Source organism: Mesoplodon bidens (genome assembly GCF_964165515.1).
Source record: "Mesoplodon bidens genome assembly, chromosome: 5".
Taxonomy (NCBI): domain Eukaryota; kingdom Metazoa; phylum Chordata; class Mammalia; order Artiodactyla; family Ziphiidae; genus Mesoplodon; species Mesoplodon bidens.
Window position 1 is genome coordinate 51,499,472 of NC_138161.1, and position 21,019 is coordinate 51,520,490.

The following is a 21,019-nucleotide window of genomic DNA, read 5'->3' on the forward strand; positions in this document are numbered from 1 at the left end:
CAACCAATCACATATTAAATGAAAGCTATTCAAATTAGAAATCATCAAATTTAAAATAATATCCTTTCTGCAGTTGTTTCAATATATTATATGAGCAGAGATATTAGGATACTAGGAAAAATACACATTTCATCTAAGTATCTTCCATCAAAATATTTGGACCTCCCTGGCTATGGTTAACATTTCAAAGACTTAAAAAATCTATTTTACAATTCTACTGCTCCTAGAGAGCTTTACTGAATGAGTGTAAAACAACTTATAATAAAAACAAATTACACTTTTCACTATTGCTGGGGTTTCAGCAAACGTATATAGGCTTCTCATCAATTGTTTAATTATTACACATGATTATGTTGAAGAGAGCAAGAGTGTTATAGGACTTTTCAAATATCAAGTATCATACTGTCTTTATGTAAGAATTGGTCTTATAAATTATTTCTGAACCCCAAGAAATCTCCAATTGTTTCAGCTTTTTCTCCCTGATTATTGTTCCCTCTTGTTCCCTCAGATACTTTGATGGATTTCACTCTAAAGCTTTTCCTGATAATAGACTTTGCTTTTGTCACTATTTTCTCTGAGAAATCAGATTCAGTTTTCCCCTTCTTCCCCTTAATTGGCACTTTTGGGTCTAATTGCAGTACTTTTCATTAGTTCTCACAAAACACATGAGCATGAAAAGAGGGTTTTCACTGTTGCTTTAATGGAGAGTAATATGCAGACATCAAATAAGCACTGCCCATTTTGAGAATATGTTTGTTAAAGTCTCCATTAGTCCATTTGAAAATTGGCCAAAAAGACCACATCAAATTCAAAGGAATAGTTTGGATTTTAGGTCCCAAGATCTAAAGAAATTAATTATACTATACAACTCATTCATAGACCTTATAATTTTAGGTATACTTATATTTGTATAATTTATTGATTTAATGTCTCTACTACTAGAATATAAAGGCAGTAGTCATACTGTCTTGCTTACCACTGTATACCTGAAAAATAGCAGATACTGAATAAACATATGTTGAGTTAAGAAAAAAAGCTAGAGACAAAGTTTGCTGTCAATTTGTTAACTGATAATATTTGAAGCCTTGAAGTATATGAAATGACTTAAGGAGGATGCTAACAATATAAGCTTGGATAAAAGAATGTAAGATAACAATAACAAGAAAAAAAGATACAGGAGGCTCTGACAGAGCAGAAAAGAAATAAGAAGAGTCTATATCGAAGAAAGAAAAGGAGATTTTTAAGAAGTAAATATTTGTGCTGAATGCTACGGAGACTTAAAGTCATGTGGGAGTTGATATGCTCCTAAGTAATGTAGTGATGTGAAAGTCATTGGTATTTTTAAGTGAGACCTGATTTAGGAAAGTGGTGGAGACAGAAGACCAATGGAGTGGATTCAGGTTTGAGTGCAAGGTGAGGAACTTGTTGCAGAATTGATTCTATTTCCAAGGTGTGTGGTTATGAAGGAGAGATGCTAGGTAAAATAGCCACTGGAAGGGAATGACTGGCTAAGAGCCACTTCTACTGCAGTTTGCATTTACCCATCACTTGATTTTTATCTATTAAGAAAATTTATTCCACGCTATTAAGGTAGCACATTTGAACCAGTTTCAGCATTTGATTTCAAGTGAACAGAACCTTCATATGACTCACAGGGCCACATATCAATACTTAAGAAACTTAATGGATATTTAGAATGGAATTTCCCTTAAAATATGTTATTTTCCAACATTCCCTAGAAAGCACAAATAATTTCATGAATGAAAACATTTCACTTCATTACTAGTTAGGCATGAATTTACACTTGTCCTGAGAAAGTTCATTCCATAAAGCTAGTATCCACAGGGTATTTTAGAGCAGTACAATCTTCCCTTGGTATCTTTGAAGAATTGGTTCCATTGGTTCCCTCCGATACCAAAATCCTTGGATGCTCAGGTCCCTTACATAAAGTGGCAGTAGTATTTGCATATAACTCACACACATATCCTCCTATATATTTTAAATCATCTCTAGATTACTCATAATACTTAATACAATGTAAATGCTATGGAAATAGTTGTAAATATAATGTAAATATTATGTAAATAGTGGCCATTCTGTGGCAAATTCAAGTTTTGCTTTTTGGAACTTTCTGAATATTTGATCCCAGTTGGTTGACTCTCTACCTGAAGTCTTAAAGTATTTTCTAATTGCAATATGTAATGATCCTTTCTTATGCTCCACTGAATGTTAGTTTTCATAGACTGACTACATAAATTATTATCTCAATGAGGCATATTGACAACAAAAAGTAATAATATTAACTATCATGGCAGGAAAGCAGGGTGAAATAAGATTTTTCCAGACAATCACCATAAGCATGGTCACACAAATTATTCATGTACCCTTATTATCTATTCTAGTACATGAACTATGGAAAGTTAATTTAATCTCTCTAAGACTTGGTGTTATAGTTTATAAAACATAACGTACTCTTAGAGTTGTGTTGATGATTAAATATGATAATTCATGTAAATAACTTCAAGCGTAGTAAAATTATCTATATTTATATTTGTATATATATTTGTATCTAAACTATATTATTTGCTATTATTATTTTATTATTTAAGTTGTACATACGAAGAGAATAGTATTTTATCTTAGCACTGATACTCTGTAATAAAATTGCTAGATTACTGGCAATTTTCTATCACTTTTCTTCTAAATTTTTCAAGGTGATTAGTTAGAACTCTACCTATGAAATAAAAACTATTGATTTTTTATGATGTGCATTCTCTGAAAATTGGTAGCCATTAAAAAAAAAAAGACACAGAAATAGCAATAGCAGGAAGGAAGAAGAAGGGATATGGAAAAACAAAAACAACAGAAAACATCTTGAGAGAATGCTTGTCTCTTACCCCTTGCACAAATTACTAATTTTAGATGAGATATTTGAGAAGCATGGGCATTCATCTGTATATATTCATGCCACAAATGTGAAAGCTGCTTGCTGTGGTCTAAATGTTCCTGTTCCCCCCAAATTCCTGTGTTGAAAACCTAATGCTCAAGGTAATGGCAAAACAAGGTGGGACCTTGGGGAGGTAATTAGGCCATGGGGTCAGAGCCTGCATGAATAGAATAGTGCCCTTATAAAAGAAGCTCCAGAGAGCTAGCTTGCCCCTTCTTCCATGTGAGATTACAGTGAGAATTTCTGTCTGCAACCTGGGAGAGGGCCCTCATCAGATCATGCTGGTACCCTTATTTCCCACTTCCAGCCTCCAGAACTGTGAGAAATAAGTTTCTGTTGTTTATAAAGCACTCAGTCTATGATATTTTCTCATAGTAGCCCAAGTGGACTAAGACAATGTTATAGATGCAAAGATAAAGAAGACACAAGTTTGGTTCCAAATAGTTATCCAGGGCAAAATTTTCCCACAAGTTTCTTGGAGAGAGCAATATGATACATGATAAAAAGGGGTTTCATTGTCAAGTAAATTTGGAAAACCTTAGTTAAACAAATGTAAAGAGGCTAAAATTTATTTATTTTTGATTGTTTTCTCCCATATGATTTCTCAGAAACTTTAATGTTTAATATATATTTCCAGAGAGAGATGGAGCATGGAGATTTTTTCAAGCTTAGCTGACTGACTATAGAACACATTTTGAAAAATCTTTGTCTAATGATTTTCTGTATCTTAAGGACACAGGTGAGTCATTTATCCAGATTCTGAAATTCCAACTGGGCTCAGAAAATCTGGTCACTCAGATCCTGTTCTCCTGACTTCTGTAGATACGGAAAGCCTAATTCCTTCAATTTCCTATTCTAAAATTTATTAAAATATTCAGTTTTATCCTTTTTACTCTTTGTTATATTGAGGTATAATTGACATATAACATTAGTTTCAGGTGTATAACATAATGATTTGATACGTGTATATATTGCAAAATGGTCTAGTTACCACAAGTCTACTTAAAATGCATCACCACACATTTTTACTTTTAAATTGTGAGTGAAGACATCTGATCACAACTGATATTTTTCTTCAGTGATAATCTACATATTAGAAATAACACTTAACATATTGCCCAAATTGTGTCAGCTTCTACATAAGGCAGGGATGTATGGTATTTTGTTTTGCAGAGCTTGCAATCATCATCTGTCTAACACTCAGCACATGAAATACCCAAATAAAAATGCTTTTCAGAGGTACTATTTGTGTATTTCTTAAATTTGTGTTACTTGCCATTTTTCCATTCTCCTATGCTGTCTCTCATCCTGGAAGAAAACAAAGGTATGACTGGATGAGATAATGTGCTATTATTCTACAATATCTCCAGTCCTGCTGTGCAGATTTTCCTCAGTATTGAAAGAGGAGAAAACTGGTCTTCACTGGTAATTACTAAGTAAATAAAGACTACCTTCCCTGTTATAGACTCTATTCATACTGCTAAAATTGCTCTATTTGGGCAATGAATCAGAATCTATAGAGTTACTAAAGCATTAATATTAATTTCTGCCTATTCCAAGGTTATTTCCATTATAAAGAAATCTAGCATTTCATAAGGAGTACTACTTCCTGGGCTATAAGCTGTCCAACACGCCTCAAATTCTCAGCAGCACGGGCTGCAATAACAGATCAAGTTCTGCCTAAGTAAGTTGTCTTTGAGCATGGCTTTACAAAGACAATTTCAATAGTCAGTTATTCTGCAGAAACGTTTAAATCTCCCCTGCTCCCCACCTGCATTGTTTCAGGGCCTCACACCTAAAACTTGGTGTAACTGGTCTTCCAGCCTCTTAACTTCCTCCCCTCAGAGCCAATCTGTACACTGTGGTAAAACTATAAGCAAAGACCGGATCATGGAATCGTCCCACTTAAAACAAGTGGCTACCTGTTATCTACAGAGCAGCCTTTTATCAAAGGTCTGCTTATCTCCCCAACTTCACCCAGGCTTTTATTTATTTGCTGTTAGAAAACTCTTCCTCCAAACAAGGCTCAGAAATCTTTGTGTTCTTTTATTCATTATTCATTCAGCCAAAATTCTTGAGTTACTATTATTCACATTCACACATTTATTCATTCAGTGAATGTTCACTGAGTGTCTCTTTTAGCTGATTCACTTAGTTGTGCAGCAGAAACTAACACAACATTGTAAAGCAATTATACTCCAATTAAAAAGAAAAAAAACATTAGGGATATAACAGGGAACAAAGGAGACAAAATCCTCTGGCTTCACAAATTTTAGATTCTACTGGGGATAGTAAGACAACAAGTGAAATATATGTAAAGTACATGATATATTAGAAGGTAATAAATAATGTAGATAAAAGACAAAGAAAAGGGTTAGAGAGTACCAGAAAATGTATAAGGGTTGGTTTAATTGCAAATAACATAGTTAGGATTGGCCACTCAAAAAGCTAATATTTCAGCAAATGCTTGCATGGGGCGGGGCTGGGAAGGTGAAACTAAATGTGGATCTTTAGGTAGAAGGCTTCCAGGGCAGAGGGAAGAGCCAGTGCAAAGATCTTTGGGTGGGAGAAGGCCTGATATGTTTGAAGAACAATAAGAAGATGAGTAAGATCAGTGTTGCTTGATCAGAATGAATAAGGGAACTTATAGTAAAGAAGATCCAAGAGGGTCCAGATGATACAGCACCTGTAGGCTATTAAAAGATTTGGCTTTTACTCTGAAGGAGATGGTGAGGAACATTCAAACAGATGATACAAACTCAGGTATTAGAGCAGCAGTGAGAAGCTTTTTCCTGATGTGTTTTCATTTGATACCCTTAGTACTCTGGGTAGGCATTAGCTGAAGTTTCCTGTTTCTCTAGATTGGGTTTCTTGAAAGAGAGATTTTATGCTTGATACATAGTAGGGACTGTGTAGGGAATTTACTGAATAACTCTATCAGTCAACACATTTTTATTAATGGCCATGTAATTTAAGAATTAATTACTAATATATGCCAAACAAAACTCTAATTAGATACCTGTAAATCAATTGGATGGTGACAGATTGTTTGAAGCATTCTAGTTAGTTCATTTTGTCTGCAGTATTTCCCCCTGGATAGCCTACTCTGCTAGGATTAATCATACAATTCCAAAGCAGTTTTCACTGAATTAAGTTCCACCAAAATGTTTTGTAATGAAATGTAAGTGATATTTTTGGTTCTAAATTATTCTACCCTCACAAATATGACCAATACACATTATCTAATATTTTGACCTGTAAACATAAAATTATCATTTTAGAAACACTTGGGGGAATATTCACAAGTAAGCTAATTTATTTTTCACATGTTCTATTATAACTAACAGCATATGAGTCTGTTACTTGACAGCAAAAAAGAAATCTATTTGTAAGTTTGAACATTTTTCATTTTTAGGTTTTAATTGAAAAATAAAAAGAAAAGAAGTAATAAACATTCCTCCCTAAGGATTGAGAATAATGAAGCACTTAAAATAACATTTAGTAATTAGCTTTGGGTTCACCATTTCTGAAGACATGTTCTAATCATTTTTCATTCACGGACACAGATGTCTGTGGTACCAAACATTTGCAATGGAGTTTCTTCTTTGATTAAATCATATATTTAGCCATGGTCTTCTTAGCAAGAGAATACATGCTATGTTCTCATTGATCTTATCAAATTCACAGTCAACACATGAAAATGACAGCAGTTAATGGCACTCAAAGTACAGCAGTAAACCAAACAGACCAAATTTTCTTGCTTCATAGAATTTATCTTCTAATGGAGGGACAAAGATGAAAATAAATAAAAAGTATAAGTTAATTATACAGTATGCTACTTTGTTAGTACGTTATCTATTATGAAATTTTTGTGAAGGTTGTTCCAGGAATTGCTTGCTCTCACAGGGGTTGCTAAAGAGCTACAGCTTGGACTTTTAAACTGGCTCAGGATCTTTCCTTAGTCTGGGTTCCCCTAAAACTAGGGTCTGAAGCAAAGGTTTATATGCATTAATCTATTAGAGGATGTAATCCTTGGGAGAAGGAGTGAGATAGAGTGAGGTAGAGAAGGAGAGAGAGAACAAACGTGAGGGTAGATTGACTAACTGGCTACTTTGTGACATGAAGAGCAGTTGATTTCTCCCTTTCATGAAGTTATCTTCTAAGAAGCTATTTTAATGACTGCTCTGTGGACAGTCCCTCCCTGAGAAGGAAGGGGGAAGAATGGATCTAGAGGCTTCCATATTCAACTGCCCAAAGTTTTGCCCCAAGTTTTTTCATGAGTTGATGTTAACAAGGAAGCCGCAGATCTGGAGACAAGAGGCTCACAGAATGAGTGTGGGCAGGGCTTTGTCATGTGCGTCTGCATGAGGATAGTAGGAACTATATAAAACTAATCACCAGGATAACTGAAGTAAGAGACGGGCGAGTCCATAATGGTCTGAGTTGGTGCTTAGGAGGTGTTTGAGATAGTAAATGAATGTCAGTGAATGTCAGTATTGAGTTATCCTGAGGAGTATATAGCTTGGTGTTTACTGACAAAATATCCTTCATAACCTATCCTATCAATATTACCTGAATAGGTTCCATGTCTCCTATAAGATACATAGATCACATGCAAAAAAAGAATATTCACACATAATTGATGCCTCAAAGATATATGAAATCTAATATGTTTTGATTCATATAGTCACTAGGCAAATAGGCATACTAATGTTGGTTGTAATTAAACCTTTCAGATTGAAAGATTTTATGAATTACATAGGAAGACCAATATTCATCTTTTTCACTAAAATGAAGTATTTTCTTCTATCTCCAACTAGACAGAAGCTCTCTTCATTACATTTTGTTCACATGCCTATTTTGGCCTTTATTTACTGAAAATAGCCATTTTTAAGGTGTTTTATCCTTTCTATCAATTTGTGAACACTTGTGTGCTGTGGAAAAAAAAGGACTGGTTGTGGCAATATATGATACAAGAATAAGTCTCTACACATCTATTCATGCTACCTACTTGAGTAGATTAAGCCACAGTTTCCCTAAAGCTTATTCTCTTTATATGTAAACATTTTACTATCTATAGTACCCTCAACAGAGTTCTTATGCAGATCCCATTAATGAAAATATGGAAAGTATTTGTAATGTGTGATTTACATATTGTTTTAATGATTACTTAGCCTGAAAAATATTCCATATAATGAATGATTTTGTTGTTGTTGTTACATTGAGGCAAAATATTTAAACAAAATTTAGTGAGATTAGACATTGCGCTCTGGACCTGTTGTTGACTGAAATTTTATTTGGCCAAAATGGAATAAAGTCTAAGTTTAAAATTTCAGAAATATCTGCAAATATCCTCTATGGTCCTGACTTTAAAGCCTCAATTATAATTTAGTTATACAGTTTTATGTTTTGATAAACTTTCCCAAATGTTTAGCAGAATTAAATATTTTTTGAAGTTAACAGGAAATGTTTTGTGTATAACTTTGAAAACTCAATACAACAATTAGAGATAAATGTTAAATTTATGGTATGTTTTAAGATTAAACTAAATCTTGAATCATTTTGACATTCAAGCCATTTCTAGTGGATTTTGCAAGCAATCTACATACTGTTTAAAAAAATAATGATAACATATCTATTCATAAAGTATCTGCAAATTGTTCCATATGAAAATAAATATTATATTAAAAATCTTTTTTTTTTTTTTTTTGGCCATGCAGCACGGCTTGTGGGATCTTAGTTTCCACACCAGGGATTGATCCTGGGCCCTCAGCAGTGAAAGCACAGAGTCTTAACCACTGGACGACCAGGGAATTCCCTATTTTAACGATCTTAAAATAGATCACTTTTGCCAAATAAATTGTACTCCAGATCTGGCTCTTATGCAAAATAATGTTTTTGCATATATTTACTTCTTCATTACACAATTTGGTGCCCAAATAATTTTTGGTCATATACAATACACACAGGTCATGATCTCTGAAAACAGCTGGAGAGAACTAATATAAACTTGAATATTAAGTAGAGGCTAGATGATACAAAGAGATGACCAAAATATTTTTGACATTAAAACAAAAATTCTCATACAAAAAATTTTGCAAGCCATTAATGTCCTAAAAGAAACCATGAAACTGAAGGATGGAAGACCTTGTGCATCACAGAACCATAATTTAATAGCTGTTTGTCCTTGCATGACATTGCTTAGGTTACTTAATCCCTGAGCCACAGTTTTCTCATTTGTGAGATTAAATGAATCAGTAAATGTGAATAAGCTTCAAGAATGGGAGCATACTATGCAAATCATGGAATTAAATTCAATAAAATTCATACGGCTGGAATACAAGGGAACATATATGTTATGATCAAAAGGAGCAGTAACTTCCAAAAACAAAACTCTGAAACACAATGTGCATATAGAAAAGCAATAAAGTTATCAAAAGGAGAAAAAAAACTATTAAATGAGTATAATCTTAAAGCATTTGTTGTATATGGCACTGGATTTTCTTGATAGTATTTCAAAAGTGTATATTTTGATATAATAAGTGAATGTCTCTTTGCTAATAGCTAATCTGTACTTAAAAGCAAATAAAAAGTCAATTAGATTATACGCTCTCCCTCTGCCTTTCTATAAGTTTCTGTTATTAGCAGACAACAGATTTTTAGTTGTCACCTGTCAGTGAACTAGAGATAATAGAATAAAATGATGGCCTTAAATCTAAACTCTTGACAAATGTACTAGACACCAAAACTTTCATATCTGGTTGGTAGGACAATGTATAAAGAACTGCTAAGCTAGTAAGTGTCCCAGAAATGGTATTTTGACAATTTTGGAAAAACCTAATATATCTTTGAAGTATTGTCATTCATTTACCTACACATTATTAATTAAGCATTTATTGAACATCCACTAACTGAAAAATATTAGATATTAGAAGTAAAGGTAAATATGATCAAGGCCTCATGCCTAATGAAATTTCTAGTCTAGTATCAAGGACAGAAAAACAGACCCATGACTGTGATATTAAGTGGTAAGTGTCATAATAGACATATCATATGAGTTCATTTACCATAAAAAAAGTCATAAAAGAAGATACCTATAAGTAAGTCATAAATTTGTATTCACTATGTTTAAACTTTTCAGAATGGCCTTAAGTATATATATGTAAATATTGCCCATAAGAGTATTTAATGCCAAAATTAGCTATTGATGACCCTGCTGCTTAGATTCCTGAGAATTTTAATAATTAATAATATGGATCAATATAATAATGTTAAGAATTTGGGGGAAGAGGGATGTGCATTCAAGGAGAATAAACTAAGGAGGCACAAAGATTAATTACTCTCATTTCAATTCCTCTCCCACCCCGTAACTAAGATGCATGTATGTGTGTGTGTGTGTGTGTGTGTGTGCATGCTTATTACACAGTATGTGAGTAAGGACTATTTTCCCAGCTCTAAATCCATACATCTATCTCAGCCCACTCTTTTTGCTTCTTTTTATTTTGCTTGATAAAGGGTCCTGCCTAGTCTTATCACTCCAGATGTGGTTTGAAGCTCCCTTTCTCATTTTCTCATGGAATTTGTTCTTTTGATTATCTCCTATCTCTTAAATGAAGTGTCAGCAACCTTTTTCTGTAAAGGGCCAGGTGGCGCACGCTTTAGGCTTTGTGGTGCATAGGACCTCTGTTGCAGCTATTCAATTCTGCCAAGGTGGCATAAAAGCAGTCATGGGCTATTTGTAAATTAATTAATTTGGCTGAGTTACAATAAAACTTTATTTGCAAAAATGGGTGGTGATGTGGATTTGGCCCACTGATAGTAGTTTGACTCCCTGCCTTAAATGATAAGTCTCTCTTTCTACTGGGTTATTTTTAACTGCACCCAAATATATTCTGATATCACCAATCATAAAGGCAATTTTACAAAAGATACCTATGGAATGTTTGTCTAATATTTACAAGTTATAAATTAAGATAAAAAAAGACAAATCTGTTAAAAAACTTCCCTCCAATCTTGAAAAATATAGTTTTATAAACACACTGAAGGCCAAATTTGAGTTTTAAATTGTTGGCCTTCTTGAAGTTCCACGTCAGAAATGATGGTAGAGAGAGAAATGCTTTTTCACCCTCTTTCATTTCTCAATCCCTCCTTTTCTCCCTGAAGGACATAGATTCTCCATTCCTCATGCCTAGCAGGGTTTAGTTTGCTCTCAGGAGCATCAACCCTGGAAAGAAGTCTCCTGCAAGTTCTGGAACAGGTCTGGGGCCATATGACTAGAGAAATCCGGAGTCCCAGGTATCCAGAGTGTGATGAGAAAGGATAGCATGATGCTGGACTGGACATATCTATCCTCTTGGCTACATGGTCTCCTTACAGAGTAGGGAAAGGTAAGGCCAAAGAAGGGCCAGAGTTGGGGCTGATAAAGCACAGGGTCCAGGACAGGGTTAATTATATAGTAATTTCAGAGTTGACAGCCCTATGGGAAACAAATAAAAGTAGAGTAGGATATAGAATATAGGTAGTGTTCAGGTAAAAATTTGAAACGAGGTGGTCAGCAGAGCAGTCTTCTTAAGGAACTGACATCTGAACAAAGATTTGAAGGAGGTGACTTAGTCATCAATTTTTTTTTGAGGGAAACAGATTCTAGAAATACAGGACACCAAAGTCAAAACCCTAAGGTGGGTATATGAAGGCACATTGACAAAACAACAAGGAAACCAGTGTGGTCGAGAGGAATGAATGAGCAGGAGCATACCAAGAGGTGTGTTCAAAGAGGTAATAGGATTGTTGGAGAGAAGGCTGATTATTTTTTAAAAAATTAGTTCGAACATATTTGTGTTGGAAAAAGCTTAACAATAACTTAATGAAACTTTTTTACTCTTTAAAGAAAATTGAGGCCAGAGATGTCAAGACGCTCAAAATCACATGGATAATCTAACTCACCACTGGAACCTGTCTGAGAGAACCATGTACTCTATGCTATACTAGTGAGCATGGTGCCTCAAAGAGCAGTGGTTCCCAAGTGCAGTGTGCATCGGAATCACCCATAGGGCTTGCTAAAACACAGAATGTTCAGCTCCACCTCCATTATTTCTGATTCATTAAGTTTTGATTTGGGGGTCCTGATTATTTGCATTTCTAACAAGTTTCCAGGTGATGCTGATACTGATGATCTGGAGACTATGTTGTGGGAACCACTGTATGCATACTACATCAGCAGTACAACGAAAATTATATATTTTGGTTTCTTACCAAATTGCATTCAGTCATTTAGATCAATCATAATTTCATGGAAATGTTAAGAACTTCCTGCATGTTCTATGTCATTATGATGTAGCTTCCTTTTAGGATTGTTTTTCTAGAACTTAGTAGCATCTGTTCCTATTTTTCCATCTATCTGGCTTCTTCGTTATCTTTCCACTTTCCCAACTACCTGTCCCCAGTTTCGTTTTAGAAAAATTTTTTGGATCAGACTTTGGATCCAAGACTTAGAGACAGATGGAAAGTAATATATGATTTGTGAGATATACGTTATTGGGCCACAGATGGGTATATGTCCTCCAAAGCCAGTCAATATTTTTTTTTCTATGTTACGATTTTAAATTCTTTTGAAAATACTCCAGGATGGAAATGCCCAACTATTTTTCTTCTACAATAGAGTACATAACACACCTTCCCCTCAAGATTGGACAGTATTCAACTCTGTATGGATTTTTATATCACTATGTAAAGCCACAGGAGCTTTACATAATGATATAAATTTCCTATCAATAGACAATATAGGAAACAAACAAACAAACATAAAAACAGTCCTGAGAATTATAGCAGTGTCAAGAGAGAAAACAATTACAAGCCAATCTGGCAAAACTGTTTTCCCAGGCTCTCAGGCAGTTTCCAATTTTCTTGGCTAGACACTTTGGAGGACTTTTCTGACTTTCTTCCACATTGAAATCTAGAAAGCCAGAGGTAAAAATTAATCTGAGTAAATTAAATTTAGAAACTTTTTGTCTAAGGGATAGCCAATATATTATTAAGTCCTGTTATTTATACTTCCAAATCATATAGAATCTGTATTTCTGTCTTCCTACACACGCTTGTTGCCTTTATTATCTTTTTCTTAGTTATTTGCCACGTCTCCCCTATGGCTTCACTAAGTACTTCTTTCAGAAGTCCAACATGCATACTGCTCCCAATTTGTTTTTCAAAACTGAATATGCTTTCAATCTAGTTGTTTAATTGAAGTCCTTCAGCATCATCCTAAAATATATCAGATAAAACCTAAAGTCAGCAGGCTTTGTACCTGATGTGCTTGAAATCTACCTCTTCAGTTTCAGTCTTGCCTCTACCTCCTTCAAATGAAAATTATTCAGTCAACCTGAACTAGTTCTATATTCCTGAATATACCACACACTGTTTAATACTTCAGGCCCTTTGTGCAGCTGTTTACTCTCCCTGGAGCACCCTCCCTTTTCTCGTCTTCATGGTAAACCCTTAAAAATATAAACTTCAGGTAATACTGACACATCTTGAAAAGCCACTTGTGCCACATTCTATAGATCAAAACTAGTCACAAAGTCGACTAAGAGCCTAGGGAGCTAGAGAAATAAATCTCAAAACTCTGCATGTAAAGAATGTTGTGATTATGAAGAAGAATCTGATTCTACATTTTTAATAGGATATGTTTTAATATTCTAAGTGGTCATTAACTTTAATACAGTTTTTTAACACAAATACATGAAAAATGTGGGTCAGGTTGGCAGAGAAAGCACTGATGTTCCAAAGGTCATTTCAAGAGAAATGATACATATCTTCTTCCATATTCAATCCACTTTTATAACAAGTCAAATTCTGGTTGTAAATTATCTCCTTTTAAACTATTCTATTTGTGGAATGCTCAACAACTATTTTGATGCCAAAATAGAAAAGAGTAAATGATCATCTTTTGTATAAAACCTGCTTTTACTTCAGCTTCTCAAGAATATTTATTGTGATTTTATAGGTAGAATTATTCCTGATGAACTGCATTATGGATACTGAATCCTGAGTGTAAAAAATACTTTAGCTTCTTAGGCAATATTCATTTGATAGAACAAAGTACTATAATTTAAATTGATTCTTAACATTCTCTTTCTAATATTTAAAAGGGACAATACCACACTTACTCCCCATTTTTGAGGTCTTGGCTGAAACTTCCTATTTTGGTGGCAGTGGTTGAAATTAGCTGTCTCAGCTTTTCAATTCTGTGTGTGAAGTATTCATCTTCTAAAATGAACATACCTTCTTTTCTTTAGATATTCATATCAATGGTACAAGAACTTCCCATGGGAATATGTTTTTATCAAGCTAAATCAAGTAAACTAAATGCCAGAGTGTTTCTGTGTGCTCTATACCCAATTTGTTTAGATAGACTTTGATTCTACTTCAAAATTCAAAGTCATAAATAGCTCCTAATGGAAAAATTCAGGTGATTAAGCCTTGTCAAATATTTAGCCAATAGGATGTTGATGAACTGCATGCTTTAAGGGAGTTGTTCTTCAACCAAAGATTAAAATTTGATTTTGCTGTGATAAGTAGAAATTCTACAAAATTCAATATTGAGACTACATCATCAACTTGAGCAATATTTAGTAGAAGTGATTTTTCATATCATTTTGAAAATAGATTAGAGCAGAAATATGCAGTCTGTCTTTGCAGTTACTGCTATTCATCATTTCCTGAACACCCACATGGGCTAAGAAATGTATCAAAATGTATAATAAAATGAGCATCTACAGTTTTAGCTACATACAAATGTAGAATTCAGTGAGCTATGTGGAGTTTAAAGAAATATTCTTTACATTAGTTTTTAAATATAATAGCATTGCATTTTCTCTACTGATAATTTTTTTTTTTTGTATTTTGTATTCTCTATTAAACCCTTTATTATATGGGTCTGGGACTCAGGAAAAGATAATATATGGAACTAAAGATGAGGATAAGGATAAAAAATATATATTTAGGCATAGGCCAAGAGATAGAATTAAGAATAGATATAAATATAGATTTTTGATTCATCAGTTATTAATAATAGTTAAAAGCACCGGGATAAATGTGATTAACATGAAACAGTAAGTACTGTAAGAGAATAAAGCCAAAAAATTGTCTGGTGAAGACCAACACATAAGAGACTGTGAGAGAAATAGGACCACACAAAAGAAACTAAGATGAACAACCACAGAAGGACAGAAATCAAAGAGACATAGTGTCAATGAAGAAAGAGCATCGAGGTGGATGAGAGTCAACAGCGGGTGTAACAGTCAAGTTAAATAGAAATTATTCACTTTAACAGTAGAGAGTTGGTTGATAAATTGATATGGCTTCAGTGGAATCTTTGCCTATAACGTACTATTAACAAGAAGTCTGGGAGAGTGAATAATATTATGAGAGAATATTATAACTGAGAAAGTAGACTTCATCCAAGAATTGTGAGATAAGGTAGTAGCTAAAATCCAGTGTGAAATAAAGGGAAGTTTTAGTTGATGGGGAAAACTAAGCATATTTAAAATGGAGGGAAAGATTCAATAGTGACAGATTCCTGAAAAGAGTGTATAACTGAAAAATCAGACACCTTGAAGTGTGAGAAGAAGTGGAGAAATTGATGGAGAAGCAAGAGGAATTATGCAAGAAAAGGCAAGGATAAAGGAAATTCTGGCATAAGTATAAATAGTACTGTTTGGATGCCTAATAATGTTATACATAATGTTGAGAGCAAGAGGAGAGTTGGAGGGATAGCAGCTATTGTCAAGAATGAAACATAACTGAAGGGGAGAGAGAAAGTATTTGATAATGATAAAGGCTAAGCTAAGAATGGAGACCATGAAATTCTACTGGTGAGAATTTACCTCGCTATGTAATTGTTTTTGCCAGCTGATATCATGACAATCATTCCATTAACTTTTACCAATAGTTTTTAAAAGATGGATCTATGGAGAGTAATACAACTTTAATTCCAGTTTTCTAGCTGTCTTCATATACTTATGTCCTTTGTGTCCTACGTCTTAAGTTGTCTAGGCTCTTTATGCCCTATCATCATAGACTACCTAAAACTTCATGTAGGAAAGGCACTTCCTGGATTTTTCAGGAGTTGGTAACTAGTTATCTATTGATACTATCATCACCAAGGATGACTTTGACTGGAATTCTTCTCTCTTTTGTTATAATCTACACCAATTATATGTGTAATGTAATTTAGTGTGGGTGTGCGTGGAAGAATTTACTAACATACTGTGCCAGTTTGGAACTGAACTATCCAACAATATAGAAGAAGGAGCCGTTCATAGGTCAGTCTTACAGTAGGGAGATAGGACACTATAACAAAGAGTAGGCGTTTGGACAATACAAACAATCTTTAGAATAGTCATAGAAGTCATTTGTGTGTGTGTGTGTGCACACGTGTGTGTGTATGTATTTATAAGTGAGTTAGAAAAGGAGAGAGATTACCTATCAGCTGTAATACACAGTGAATAATGTAATATAATTTTATTCAGTTAAATTTTTAGATACAGTGAGAAATCTTTTCATATTTGTTGACAAGAATTAAATGAGTTTGGATTCAGGCATTCATTATATTTTGTTTTTTTAGTGGCTAGGCATAAAACATATCAGGCCAAAACAGTATTTATTTATGCTTTGAATTCTCAGGTAACTCAGTTATTTATTCCATTTCAAAGATGGAAAACCAATAAACTTATCCACCTCTGAGTTTTATCCCTGGGAAAAAATGGTCTGCATATAATACATTTCAGACTATACATGATACCAATAAATAGTACCTAACAACTCAGACTTAAAATCTTGGAATTATCTTTGACTTTTTCTACTTGCTTGAATCTCATATCTAATTTGTCTCTAAACTCTACTGTAACTTCTGTAACAGTTTCACACACTACTGCCATTCTAATTTGAATTTGAATAACCTTATACTTAAACTATTGTAAAAGCTTCCTACTGATTTCCTTAGAAGCAGCTCATCTACCTACCCTCCATTTTCTCTCTTACACATAACCATCAGATTAATTGTCTGAAATGCTTGTTCAAACACAACACTCTCCTGTTTAGAAGCCTTCCTTGACTATTCATCAGAATATCAGAATTTGAAATCTTGAAGATACTTTAAAAATTAGACTCTTTGGCATGAAGATGAGAATATTGAGGCCTACAGAGAGAAAGTCACATTGCTTTTATGTACAGAAAACTCTGATAGGTAGTATGTATAAGCATTGAGTAAAAGAAATAAAATCTTTAACCTCACAGAACTTACACAAAAGTGTGGTAAACAATAATACATTAAAAATATATGATTAGATTATGTGATGACATGTTTTGACTACTGTTATGAAGAAAATTAAATTTGGGCAGTGGGAGAGGTCATGATGTGCGGGTGCATGTGCTGGAAGTGGATGCTATTTTAGAAACTGTGGTCAGTGACAGCCATTCAGAAGAAGTGACTTTTGAGGGAACAAGAATGTGGTAAAGGAGTAGACCCTGCAGATACCCATGGATATTTGGGGAAAGAGCATTTCTGCAGAAGAAAATAAAGTCCAAGTCCTGAATTAGGGACATGATTTGCCTGTTTGAAGACCAGCAAAATGGCCAGTGTGGCTAGAGTAGATGAAGCTTGGGGGCAAGTGGTTGGAGGGAAAGACATTATATCAGAAAATTATTTGGAAGGAGATTATACAGTTAAACATGACAAGGATTTACTTTTATTTTACCTTTGATAGAATGCTAGTGGATGAGTTTAAGTAGGTTCGGGACATAATCAGATTTACCTTTTTAATAGCATAGTAGACTAAGATGGGCAAGAATGGGAGTCTAGCTGAAAGATAGTAGTAGTAGCAATGGTGGTGCTGAAAAGTGATTATATTTGGGCAGAACAGATTTGCTATTAGATTGTATGTAGAGTATGACAGAAAGAGAAGAGTCAAGAGGGAATCAAAGGTTTAGAGCCAAAAATATTGAGTAACTGGACATGGTGAAACTGCAGAAGAATTAGGCCTGTGGGTATAATTTAAGATTTTAATTTTGGTCAAGTTTGGGTAAAACACCCATCAGACATCTAAGGGGAATTGTTCAGTAGGTAGTTGGGTGATTTGAGAGGAATTAAATTTTGGAGCTCTCAGCATATAAGATGTTATAGCAAAACTGTTAGTTGCCTACATGATATCCATTTGTGATTCTACTTTACTAATAGAATCCCCTTATTACCAAGAATAACAATATGCATTTCTAACCTCTTTTGTAGATCAGGGTGTTCAACAAGATGATCCCATAAATTCTTGGGTGAGGCTTCCAAGAAGACCCTTTAAGGGGGCTAATTTAGCCAGCAAAGTTATTTCTGTGGCTTTTCTTACCTATCTTCTCAACAGCTGGATATGAGGAGATCCAGCAGCCTTACTGATTGTGAGGATGGAAGAAACACTGCTGTTAGAGCTGGAGTCATAGATGGGATATGAAATTTCCATACCTGCTCTAAATTGGTAACTATTGGGCTTTTTGGTTTTTTTAATATGAGAGAAAACTATTCATCTTGCCTAAGCCACTTTTTGTGGTGAACTTTAGTTTGTAAGAAGTCTAAGTGAGGCACAATGCATTTAAAATCACAAGATTGCATGAGATCAACAAGGGAGTGGATGTAAATAAGAGTGAAGAAAGCTGAGGATGAATCTTGGTACACAGCAACATTAGAGGACTAAAAGGTGAGAAGATTCTGGCACTGAACACTGAGATGGAACAGAGGGAAGTTGAAGAAAAAGAAGCCTGAGGATTGACTATTGGATTTAGGATTAGTGACATTGATAACTGGGGACAGAGGAGTGGTAGGAAAGCAGAGTTGCTTGAAGATCAAGTGCAATAATACGTATATATAAATATGTAAATATCTGTTTTAAGATCATTTTTTAAAATTGACAGATCTCATGAGTAATAAGTGATCCAAATTGAGACTTTATCAGAGGGACTTATAGACCCTTATTTACAATTTCTGATCATTGTCTTATTCAGTTTTGTTTCTTTGTCTATAGTCTCAAAAATTTTACAAGTATCATAGAAGGAATATGACAGTTAAAAAAAAAGAAGAAAAAGAAAAACTGGAAAATGCAAAGTTAAGATCCTAGTATATATACCATTATCATTCTTCTTAAATTTCAAATTTAGAGAGTAGACATTTCCCATGGCAGTAAATGTTTTACTAAAACATGCCTTTAATGGATACACAGATTTTTAAATTGTCATCATATTGATGTGTCATAAATTATAATTAGCTTAAAACTAGAATATCTGTAAGAGAAGTGAAGTGAAAGGGTGAAGAAGAAAGAGATGTGACATATTGGCCATTCTAAGATCAGTATGTTGTACAATTCTCTGCTAGAATTCCAATGCCTAATACACAGCTTATTGAGTTTAGAAAAGCTCAGCAACTACAGAGTTTTGCTAAATTATTTCCTAATTTAGAGTAATTTTCTCTAGGTTTATATGAATATTTTTCCTAGTTTAATGGAACTTAGTATAATGCAAATGTTCTTAGAAAAGTCAAATTAACTTTGCCTCTTGTTCTGCCAAGAAATTCCAATACAGTAGTTTTAGAATTCTGTTCCTCATCTACAATATACTTATCAGAGAAGGCAGAAAATTCAACATTTAGAAAACAAAAATACACAGGGAGTCTCATCCAGGTGAGAAGATTATATTATGTAGTCTATGTTTGAGAAGTCTTTCCTACTCACATAGGTCATCTCTGAAAATTAATCCCTTTGCTTTATTTTCCCCAAATCCTCTGATCTACAAGTTAGGACACAAACCCCACCTCTTCTCTTCTATCTTCTAATTAACTAGAGGTAATATTTATCACTATTTTCTGACCTGCTCTCTTAGCACATGGTATCACATATTTTCATATTATATTTTATACTTCTCTACTTTATCTTTAGAATATTATACTTGTATAAGTCACATTACCACACTGAAGTTCCCTTTGCTAAAGCATGGCAAGGCCTTATCACTATTCATGGATATGAAAATGATGTTTCATTGTTCATATTAGTGTTTTTATTTAATTTTTTTCTGCTTAGTTTTCAAGTGTTGATAGAAAAAAAATCTCCACATAATAACCCATGAAATAATAATGTTTTACTAAGAATCTAGAAATTTCTCTTTTCAAGTTAAAGAAAGAATCAGCCATTCTTCAGGATTTCATTTTCTTAAACCTTCATTCACTATGAGAGAGACAGACAGACAGATAGACAGAGAGAGGATGAATCTCAAGGGGTTGACTTCATACTTCACTAAATTTTTCTCCATGAAGAGTATCTGAAAATCATTACATGAGTTTTTTTTTGCAACCTACTCCTAGTTGTGCCTAAATATGCCAGCATATTATTGGAAAAGCTAAATATTAAATAATTTTGTCATTGTTCTTAATAATTTAGTAGCTGATAATATTGTTTTGAATTACAGAAACATCTGTTCTTAATTTATCTATCATTGATTTTTATTAGTAGAATAATGTACCCTATTGGTTCTTTTTGATAGTTTACATTTTTTTTTTTTTTTTTTTGCGGTATTTGGGCCTCTCACTATTGTTGCCTCTCCCGTTGCGGAGCACAGGCGGGACGCGCAGGCTCAGTGGCCATGGCTCACGGGCCTAGCCACTCCGCGGCATGTGGGAACTTCCCAGACCGGGGCACGAACCCGTGTCCTTTACATCATCAGGCAGACTCTCAACCACTGCGCCACCAGGGAAGCCCAGTTTACATTCTTTGTTTCCTAGGTTTTAGCTCCTCTCTATTAAGAGTAATCTAATGGGATCACAGATTTACTTTGACACATTCTTTTCTTTTCCTTTTTTTTTTTTTTAAATAAAGGAACCTTATTTCCTATCATTTGTTTTGCTTAAGGCAACAGAAGCTAGTTAACACAGGGGGTTCATAAAGTAATATATAACACATTCATATGATAAAATTTTGGAATTTCTATGTATTCATTAAAAGCAACTATTAGTAAACCATTTAATGTTATGGAATCAATTATCCTATT